Below are 11,986 nucleotides of genomic sequence, written 5' to 3'. Positions count from 1 at the left end.
ATTTTATTTTATACAAATATGTTATTGTTTGTTTTTGTTGTGTTTTCAATTTTACAATGAGAGAAAGTTCAAAATGTTGTAAAACATTTCAAGGATGTACTTAGGTGATCTAAGTTAACAGTTATCAAATGTACCAGGATTATAATTTAATACGCCAGACGTGCGTTTCGTCTGCATAAGACTCATCAGTGACGGTCAAAACAGTTTAAAAGCCAAACAAATACAAAGTTGAAGAGCATTGAGGACCCAAAGTTCCAAACAGTTGTGCCAAATACGGCTAAGGTAATCTACTCCTGTGGGTGAGACAATCCTTAGTTTTTTCGAAAAATCCAAAGTATTAGTTTAGGATCAAAATAAGCTAAACAATTATTGGTCATAGAGCTCCTTTTCGAGGTTTTTGATTTATAAAATGTGTCTGGAAAAGTACATCCGTAATAGGAAAACATATCCCATAAAACATATATAAGTAAAAAACAAAATAATACATTTTTATTTAATAATTGAGTGCTTCTTTTTTAGCTCACCTGGCCCAAGTGAGCTTTTCCCATTACTTGGCGTCCGGCGTCCGTCGTCGTTAACTTTTACAAAAATCTTCTCTTCTGAAACAACTGGGCCAAATTAAACCAAACTTGGCCACAATCATCATTAGGGTATCTAATTTTAAAAAAATGTGTCCGGTGACCCGGCCAAGCAACCAAGATGGCCGCCATGGCTAAAAATAGGACATAGGTGTAAAATGCAGTTTTTGGCTTATAACTCAAAAAACAAAGCATTTAGAGCAAATTTGACATGGGATAAAATTGTTAATCAGGTCAAGATCTATCTGCCCCGAAATTTTCATATAAATCGGACAACCCGTTGTTAGGTTGCTCTCCCTAAATTGGTAATTTTAAGGAAATTTTACTGTTTTTGGTTATTATCTTGAATATTATTAAAGATAGAGATAAACTGTAAACAGCAATAATGTTTAGCAAAGTCCGATTTACAAATAAGTCAAATGACCAAAATGGTCAATTGACCCCTTTAGGAGTAATTGCCCTTTATAGTCAATGTTTAACCATTTTTCGTAAATCTTATTAATCTTTCACAAAAATCTTCTCCTCTGAAACTACTGGGCCACATTAATCCAAACTTGGCCACAATTTTTGTTTGGGTATCTTGTTTAAAAAATGTGTCCGGTGACCCGACCATCCAACCAAGATGGCCGCCACCGCTAAAAATAGAACATAGGGGTAAAATGCAGTTTTTGGCTTATAACTCAAAAACCAATGCATTTAGAGAAAATCAGAAAATCTGACATGAATTTAATTTGTTTATCAGGTCAATTTCTATCTGCCCTGAAATTTTCATATAAATCGGACAACCCGATGTTGGGTTGCTGCACCTGAAGTGGTAATTTTAAGGACATTTTACTGTTTTTGGTTATTATCTTGAATATTATTATAGATAGAGATAAGCTGTAAACAGCAATTATGTTCAGCAAAGTAAGATTTACAAATAAGTCAACTGATCGAAATGGTCAATTGACCCCCTAAGGAGTTATTGTTCTTTACAATTTTTAACAATTTTCCACTTTAACTGCTGGGCCAAGTTTATAATAAATAGAGATAATTGTAAGCAGCAATAATGTTCAGTAAAGTAAGATTTACAAACACATCAGCATCATCAAAACACAATCTTTTTTATTAACCCATCTGCATCCGTTGTTTAATATTCACATAGGCCAAGGTGAGCGACACATGCTCTTTAGAGCCTCTAGTTTAACTTTATTGGGGTGTTAAAGCGTTGACCGAAGTACATTTTGTTTGAAGCACGGATGCGCTTCATTCTAAAAATGTATGCACGGTCAACGCTTTTACAACACTAGGAAGTTAAAAAAGAAGCATGCTTATAATTACATTTTTCAACTAGGATCATGAAAACACGAATTTGTTCAATTTTTTTTTATTTAATTTACCTGTGCTATTATAGATTATTGGACCTCGTGTATATATATGGAAGTGTTTAACGACCTTGAATGGCTTTTCAGACCTCGCACGGTCAGCTCGGTGCCCGGAGGCGTTTGGTGAGCTTTAACATATTTTGATGCCGTGGGTCAGGAACAAGTAGTAGAGGACGCCATATGTAGGCCGCTTTCTTGGTTTTGGTGAGTTAATTTTTCTTTTGTTGACTATTTTTTTGTTTTTCTTTACTTCACAACGGCTGCTTTCAGGGCCAGTTTGGTCAGCTTGGCAGCCCGCTAACCTCGATATTGGAGTACTGGTAGATGATCTCGGACGTAGTATTATAGATGACAGGAAGCGTTATCAGGACCAAAGCCGCGAGGCAGTGAATTGTAGGTCAATTACCCAACACCTAGGATACAGCCCTCGGACGTTAATCGGCATAACACTCCCCATGATACAATGGTTTTGGAGTGCATGTTAACGCGTGTACGCCAACTACTACGTCTACTGTACGGCTTGGATTGGTTTCTGTCATCTAAAGTAGTAAGTCGTTGAACATCTAACTGTAAACCCTCATCGAAGATAGCGGATAAAGGAGAGCTGGCCCAGTCCGTTCAGCTGTAATGACTGAGACGTGACTGGATATGAATGGGACCTCGTGTTATCGTGAATGATAAGTTTTATAGGGTAAATGCAAATGCGTAAGGAATAACACGTGATGTGCAGTTAGCTTATCAGAATATCGTATTATAATGAAACATACACATCTAATGTAATTATATTAGTATAATAAATGAACTGTTTACAAAACTTTGAATTTTTGTAATACTAAGGCTTTTCTACCTCAAGAACAGATTACCTTAGCTGTATTTTGCAAAACTTTTAGGAATTTTTGGTCCCAATGAATGCTCTTGAACTTCGTACTTTATTTGACCTTTTTAACATTTTTTTTATTCGAGCGTCACTGATGAGTCTTTTGAAGACGAAACGCGCGTCTGACGTAAGTGTAAAATTTTAGTCCTGGTATCTATGAAGAGTTTATTTACAACCACAGGGTAGATGCCTCTGCTGGTAGAGATTTATTTCCCCGAGGCTATCACCAACCCAGTACTCAGCACTTCTATGTTGACTTTAGTTATCACTGATATGTTCATAATAATAAATTTATTGTTTACAAAACTTTGAATTTTTGAATTACTTAGGCTTTTAATACCTTAGGAATAGATTACCTTATCTGTATTTGGCAAAATATTTAGGAATTTTTGGTCCTCAATGCTCTTCACCTTCGTACTTTATTTGGCCGTTTAAACATTTTTTGATTCGAGCGTCACTGATGCCGTCATGGGTCTTTTGAAGACGAAACGCGCGTCTGGCGTAAGTGTAAAATTTTAGTCCTGGTATCTATGATGAGTTTATTTAGCTGCAAAATACCAATTTCACTTGCATATGGGATATACATTTACCCTAACAGCTGCCACTCACACTTTACAAAACTTCACCAGTGTCGCGCTCATTTTTCTAATAAAAAAAAAACTCATTGAAATAATCCAAGACCTTGTTGATATATTGTCTTGGATTGTAAATATTCCGTATCAACTTCACAAATAATACATGATGGCATTGTCGTGTAGATTCAAGATGCTGAGTTTTCTAATCATCTAAAATAACAGTAGTATACCGCTGTTCGAAAGTCAGAAATCGATTGAGAGAAAACAAATCTGGGTTACAAACTAAAACTGAGGTAAACACATGAACGTTAAGAGGAAAACAACGAAACAACAGAAACGCTGAAGTGCAATAAAAAACCAAAACGACAATGCAACACACACATAAACTAACTATAAGATAACAACTGCCATTTCCTGACTTGGTACAGTACATTTTAATAACAAAAAATGGTGGGTGGAACATATTTTTGCAGCTAGCCGAATCTCCTGCTTTAATGGCATTGTTTAAAATAACACCCAAATGATTACATTAATGACAGAACTAAGTTTCGTGTTGTAGTGTTCTTTTTATGTCTATATATATTTTAAAACTCTACTGTTTAGTTCTCTTGGTCATAGACTTTGACGTTGCTTTGTTTTCACACATCTCGCCATAGAGTTACTTATGGACTTTTCGCATTTGTGTCTTTCATTTAAGCTGATGTTTGTTTAAGTTGTTATTTGTGTTTATAGTGATTAAGATTTTAATACAACGATGACTGCTGTGCGACAATTTTTGACATTTTTACCTATTATAATGGTTCGTTCTGCTCACACATTAATGTCAAAATAATGGAATTCTATGCAACTGTTCTACAAATAAGAGGTTTAGAAAGATATAAGACCAGGTTTAATATCACTATTTTCTGTATACTGAAGTGCTTGTACCTAATCTGACAGTTTATTCTATTCGTTTGATAAAGGACTTTCCGTTTTGAATTTCCTTGCAGTTCTTTTTATTTTTATTTTACTATTTTCGTAAATTAGAACATTTTTAATTGTATAATAAAAATTTCTACCGTTTTGTTTTAATTAAAAAATAAAAAAACTAATACTCCAAATTATTTATAACATAACAGAATGCCTAATACGCTTTTCTGTCTATTTTATAATAAATCATTGTTGTATTAAAACAAATATAGTGGCAGATGTATATTTGTAAACTTTCCCAGAAATTATTATAAGGGTAAAAAAAATGCATTAGATTTAAACATATGCCGGAACAGTTAAATATTTTGTTTGTTTTTGTCGGTTGTAAACATTAAAATCCATATTAATTATCTGTAAATATGAGAAAAAAAGTAGAGATAATTAAAATTAAAAATACTTCCTTTAAAAACAAATGCCGGTAATTTATTATTGCAAATCTGAATTCGTTGCCAACGGTATAATATTGAGTTTATTTTTGATACCCTTATTTTTCATTGTTACAAAGAATCCAACAGGTTGTACATTTGAAATATTAACAGTTAAATCAATTAGAATATTTTTGAATAAGGATATAACCAAAGAAAATTGAAAGGATCAAGTCCTTTTACATTATTAAAGGTTTACCGTTTCTATGTAAGTCGGCGTTTAATTTTGTTGCAGATCAGTGCCTCGGTTGTTCCGTTTGTTTTCTTCTTATAGTTGACATGTTTCCCTCGGTTTAATTCTGTAACCAGGGTTTATGTTTGCTTAATCATTTCACAGCTAACTACTGTTGCCTTTATTTACCCGGAAGTCCGATATTTTATTGAAAACGGAAATGGGTGAATTAATTATAAAACTGACTTTCAAATTAAATGATTAGATTTGTGGATTGTAGATTATTACAATTTCATTATACAGATTTTGCTTTCGACTGGTTTCAGGTCTGATTAAAAAGTAGGTAGAATGATATCTATGGAGTTGCAGTTTGTTGTGACCGATTGTTCAATCTCTGGGAAAGTTAATTTAAATGAATCAGATGTGGATACTTAAAAATTCCAAAGATCTTTTAAAGTACATACAATCTAAGACTCTCTTATCTTGCAATATTATCAAAACATTTGACTCTTCTACACTTTACACAAGTATTCCCCTCACAAACTAAAAGACAAATTGGAAGAGTTGGTAATTCTTTGTTTCATTAAAAATAAAAGTTCGCTGAACATGACATTATCAAGATGGTTGATTTCTTGAGTGACAACATATTTGTTACGTTTGGCGGACGTGTTTTTCAACAGACTGTCGGGATTCCATTGGCAACTACCTGTGTCCCTCTTTTTGCCGACTTGTTTCTTTGTTATTATGAGGATGACTTCATACAGGAACTTCTTAGGAAGCAAGATAAGAAGTTAGCAATATCCTTTAACTTTACGTTCCGCTATATAGATGACGTTCTCTCACTAGATAATACAAAATTTGGTGACTATGTTGAACGAATCTATCTCATCGAACTGGAGATAAAAGAGGGACAAAAGAAACCAAAGGGACAGTCAAACTCATAAATCGAAAATAAACTGACAACATCATGTCTAAAAATGAAAAAGACAAACAAACAAACAATATTACACATGACACAACATAGAACACTAAAGAAAAAACAACACAAACACCTCCAAAAACTATAAATGATACTACAAATACAGCTAAGTCTGTCTCATATTTTGACTTTCATCTAGAAATTGACTACGAGGGTTGGTTAAAAACAAAACTTTACGACAAAAGAGATGATATCAGCTTCCAAATTTAGAACTTTCCATCTCTATGTAGCAACATTCCAGCAGCGCCTACATACGGAGTATATATCTCCCAACTGATACGATATTTCCGGGCTTGTATTTCCTATCATGATTTCCTTGATAGATGATTGCTACTCACAAGGAAGCTATTAAACCAAGAGTTCCAAATGGTGAAGTTGAAACCATCCCTTCGTAAATTTTACGAACGCCATCACAAGTCGGTAGACCGTTATTGAATAACCGTTTCACATATGATATCGGATATGTTCCTTATGTCGTAACTACAACAACCTTTCCCTTTTCACGAATGTGACCTACAGAATTAAACTATTTACCAGATTTGTAATAGCAACACGACAGGTGCCACATGTGGAGCAGGATCTGCTTATCCTTTAGGAGCACCTGAAATTTCCACAATTTGTTTGTGGGGTTCGTGTTGGTTAGTCTTTATTTTCTATGTTGTGTCTTCTGAACTATTTTTTGTCTGTTTTGTCTTTTTTTATTTTTAGCCATGGCGTTGTCACTTTATTTTCATCTATGAGTTTGACTATCCTTATGGTATCTTTCGTCCCTCTTTTTTAAACCCCATTTCATGTATCACATTTTTTAGAGTTACTTTGCAAGTTCATAAAAACTATAGTATATCAATAATTATCAAAGGTACCAGGATTTTGATTTAATACGCCAGACGCACGTTTCATAAAAGAGGAACGAAAGATACCAAAGGGACAGTCAAACTCATCAATCTAAAACAAACTGACAACGCCATGGCTAAAAATGAAAAAGACAAACAGAAAAACAATAGTACAAATGACACAACATAGAAAACTAACGAATAAACAACACGAACCCTACCTAAAACTAGGGGTGATCTCGGGTGCTCCGGAAGGGTAAGCAGATCCTGCTCCACATGCGGCACCCGTCGTGTTGCTTATGTGATTACAAATCCGGTAAATAGTCTAATTCGGTAGGTCAAATTCATGAAAGGGAAGGGGATTGTAGTTATGACGTAAGGAACATATCCGATATCATTTGTGAAACGGTTATCCAATAACGGTCAACCAACTCGTGATGGCGTCCGTAAAATTTACGAAGAGATGATTTCAACTTCACCATTTGAAACTCTTGGTTTAATAGCTTCCGTGTGAGCAGTAACCCTCTATCAAGAAAATAATGATAGGAAATGCAAGCACGGGAATATCGTATCAATTGGGAGATATATACCCCGTATGCAGGTGCTGCTGGAATGTTGCTACTTAGAAATGGAAAGTTCACAATTGGAAAGCTGAAATCATCTCTTTTGTCGTGAAGTTTTGTCCTCAACCGACCCTCATTGTCAATTTCTAGATGTAAGTCAAGATATGAAGCCGACTTAACTGTATCTGTAGTATCCTTTATCTCCAATTCGATGGGATAGATGCGTTCCACATAGTCACCAAATTTTGAATTTTTAGTGAAAGAACGTCATCATAACATAAGACTCATCAGTGACGCTCTGATCAAAATCGTTAATAATCCAAACATTTGCAAAGTTGAAGTGCATTGAGGACCCTCAATTTCAAAAAGGTTGTGCCAAATATGGCTAAGGTAATCTTAAAATAAAATCCTTAGTTTTTCGAAAAATCCTTAGTTTTTCGAAAAATTTAAAGTTTTGTCAACAGGAAAATTAAAATGACCATACACTAAAATTTACGACAAAAGAGACGATTTTTCATTTCCTATTGTTAATTTTCCTTTTTTAGACGGCGATGTGCCTTTGGCTCCATCATACGGTGTTTATATATCGCAACTCGTTCGGTTTGCCCGTGTGTGTTCTGATGTCATAGATTTTAACGAACGTAATCAATGCATCACTGGTAAATTGTTGTGTCAGGGATTTCGATACCATAAATTACTTAAAACTTTTACTAAATTCTTTCATAGATACAAAGATTTGATTAGTAAATTTGGCTATACCTATAGAAAGCTTATTAAAAATGGTATTTCTCATCCTAAATTTTATGGTAATATTGTACTTAAAGCGAGGAAATCACTATGTGATCCTTGTAAACTCATCGAACCTTTAAACAAACTTATAAGTAAGGGTTATCGTACCAATATTGTAATTAGATCTCTGAATATAGTTCACATTGGCACTAATATTGATTTTGTCATTAGCAAATTAAAACATAACTAAATTTCATTATCTTTTGAGGCGAGATGTATAGGGGACACAGCCACGTTAACTTTTATTTCTATAGAATTCGCTCTTCACTATACTACTACCTGTCGATACATTTATTTTTGGCATTGCACAAGTCATGTCTTCTTTGACTATTAATGACGTTAAAATACTAAATCCCTGTGATGTGTTTTAGTCGATTTTAGTCTCTGATGCATGATTTTTTACTATTAATTGGTTTTGGCTTTTAACTAGCTGTCAGTAACTGCGAGTACTCTCAAATCGTATTTTCTTGTTAATTCGACCTGTTGATACTGTTTATAATGCTTTTTTGTCATTTTTTATTTATATGGATCTTGTCTGTATACCAGCTTTGATTATTTGTAATATCTTCAATTTTTCACTTATTCTTACAACATTTGTATAAACTTCAAGATTATAAAAAACCGGTTTTTTTCTTAAGTGAAAATTGATTGGTTAAATATTTCTCAGTGTGTTTGAATTTGTTTGTTAGCCTTTTGGTCATGAATGTTTGTCTCTAATATTTAATTAACTGTGCATTTGTATTCAGAAATCGCAGATCAAATTTATTCGTTCATTGTGTAATCATACGTTTTTTGATTGAGTTTAGTCTGCCAATTGATATTTTATCGTATGTTTTTCTATGTTGTGATGTTATGCTATTGTTTCAGAAAAGAGGAGAAGGTTTGGGCCCATTAAAACGTTTAATCCCGCTGCAAATGTTTGCACCTGTCCTAAGTCAGGAATCTGATGTACAGTAGTTGTCGTTTGTTTATGTAATATATACGTGTTTCTCGTTTCTCGTTTTGTTTATATAGATTAGACCGTTGGTTTTCCCGTTTGAATGGTTTTACACTAGTAATTTTGGGGCCCTTTATAGCTTGTTGTTCGGTGTGAGCCAAGGCTCCGTGTTGAAGGCCGTACTTTAACCTTTAATGGTTTAATTTTTAAATTGTTATTTGGATGGAGAGTTGTCTCATTGGCACTCACTCCACATCTTCCTATATCTATATAATTAATATTCATGTCAAAACCGACGTGCTGACTACTCAGTGGTGTAAATAAAAGATTGAAATGATCATTTGCAAATTTAAAGAAGACCTAACGCTGCCTATTTCTATAAGCTTATTAGGCACAGAAATATGACAGCTGCATGAAAATACAATGTCCATGTCAGATACATGAAAATATAATGTATATGTTATAAAGGGGAGACTCTAATATATGACAAATTATCACGTTGACTTCATTACATGTGTCTCAAAAGAGCGATTGATATGGTAGGCAGCTATTGTTAAAAATTAGTACCAATGATTTATTTAGTACTATACAAACGATTTCTCGCATCATATTTCGGACACTCTGTGATGAATCAGAACCGGACATACTCCATTGGCAGATTGATAGAAAATTGATACACATGATACTATTGGGATACATTTTCAAAAAGACAGAAATTTTGTTTGAAGTAACAATAGGATGTGAAATAAACTACCACTAACAAGTTTTTACTTTTGCGAAGGTTGTTTTTAGATTTATTTACTTTTGATCCGCGGTATACTACTGTTACCTTTATTTACCCTGTCGACTCATCTGTTGACCTTCTTTTGGAGTTCTTACGGTTTATGTGTGTTACCTTGAATTGTCTTAATCCATTAATCGAAATCATTAGTAAGCTGCTAAAATTGGAATAAAATTATAGCACTGAGAAATTAAAGTCATCTCCCTTCGATAAGTGAACTTTTGGATAATATGATGTTTCTATTATAAAATTAACCACCAATTCCTTGTTTTTTATAATATCGTCCCATTACAAACGCACTTCTCTAAATGTTTAGTTAAAGTTAAGAATTTCTAGAGGAATGATCAGTATAATATATGATATTTATATACTATATAAATGTCTAAGAATATAACTTAATTACGCTAATTAATACATTAAAAAGTTTATTAGATTTTAAATAGAAATACGCAATATTTCGCTAAACAAATCAGCTTCATCAGACGTGTACGTGCATCTCTTAAGGTGAAATCGGATGCATGACAAAAAATATTTTTTTTGTATCTTAATCTATACAAGATGTGAGGAACAGTGTAACATATTTATTGATGTTGCATAACATATGTTTGTAGCTAGAACTACATAAAGTTGGAATAAAAGTTTAATACATTTATAGATGTTCGATTAATTGTATGAATTTCTATAAATTGATTTGTATAGTTTCAAGATAATTATGGTTTTGATTTGCTTTTAAATCTGTTTTCGTCTCTCTCGTTGAGTCCATAAGGTTCAAGAGTTCGTAGCTGGTGCATCCAAAATTTCTCTCTTTCTCTTTTGTATTCCTTGTGTATCCCAATTTTGATATTTATCTAAGAATTTGAAATGTGACGTTTTCAAAATCAAGCCCTGCTCTTAAAAGGTGTCTTGTAATTTGCCAGTTTCTTTCTTTTGTATAAAATAAACGATGGTTATTTAGTCGGATGTTAAATTATGTTTCTGTTTTACCAACATATTGTAATTTGCAAGTTCTACACGTTAGAACATAAATGCAATTTTGCGTTTTGCAATTTGATGTTATAAACATGTTATATTTTTTCTTTGTGACTGTTCTGACGAATTGGGTTTCGATGCTGGCGACTTTGCAGCACATACAATTGCCCTTTCCGCATGGTCTATAACCTCCGATTGTTGATATCTCCTGTTTAGATACTTTGGATGTTACTAGAATATCTTTGAGGTTTTTGGGTCTGCGGTAAGCCAAAACGGGAGGTGATGGAAAAAACTCATTTAAGGAATGATCCTTTTCAATAAGACGCCAGTGTTAGTGGACAATGAATGAAAGATTTGTCACGTCAGGATGAAAGCTACCAACAAACGTGATTTTATTTGTCTGGGCCGTCTTTTCATTGTATTCAAGTAGGTTTGTTCGGTCTTTTTCTTTGGATTTACCGAAAGCTTCTGAAATATTTTTGTTCTTATAACCTCTTGCTTTAAGTTGCTGTCTGGGTTGCCCCAAACGATGATTTAATTTTGATTCCGATAAACAAATCCGTTTTAATCTGATGGCTTGGCTCTACGGAATGCTCAGATGGTAGTGTTTGGGGTGACAACTCATCGGATGTAGAAATCTGTTTTGATCAGTTTTTATGGTGTGAAGGTCGGTTGTCATGACTCCGTTTTCTAAAGTTATGGTGGTTTCGAGAAACGCAATTTTCTCATTTGAAACTTCAGATGTGAACTTTGTCGCTTAATGAAAGTTGTGACACTTTGCTTTCTTTTCTATTAAACTTTTTCTTTTCTATTTAACTTTTATGAAATGCGAGTCAACGGGATAGTGCACTGATTCATGATGTTTTCCACCTAAACTAGTACAAAATGTTACTAATCATTGTGATATTTACAATTTTGTGAAACGATATAATATTTAAAAAGTTGTATTGTCTAAAGTATGGACAGAAATTATTCATAAAAATATTCATAGGAAAAATGTTTCTCGCTCTATAAATATTAATGTCATTTTCAAAGACAAATTGTCAGAGTTTTCAATGTGTTCGACATAAGAATTGTATTTATTACTAACTAGTAAACTATGTCAGCATCCTATTTGCTATAAAAAGTGGACGGAAGTTTTTGAGATTGAAGAGAATGACCTTTGTAAAGTATAG

Source organism: Mytilus trossulus, chromosome 1, assembly GCF_036588685.1.
Source record: "Mytilus trossulus isolate FHL-02 chromosome 1, PNRI_Mtr1.1.1.hap1, whole genome shotgun sequence".
NCBI lineage: Eukaryota > Metazoa > Mollusca > Bivalvia > Mytilida > Mytilidae > Mytilus > Mytilus trossulus.
This window is presented reverse-complemented; position numbering follows the sequence as displayed.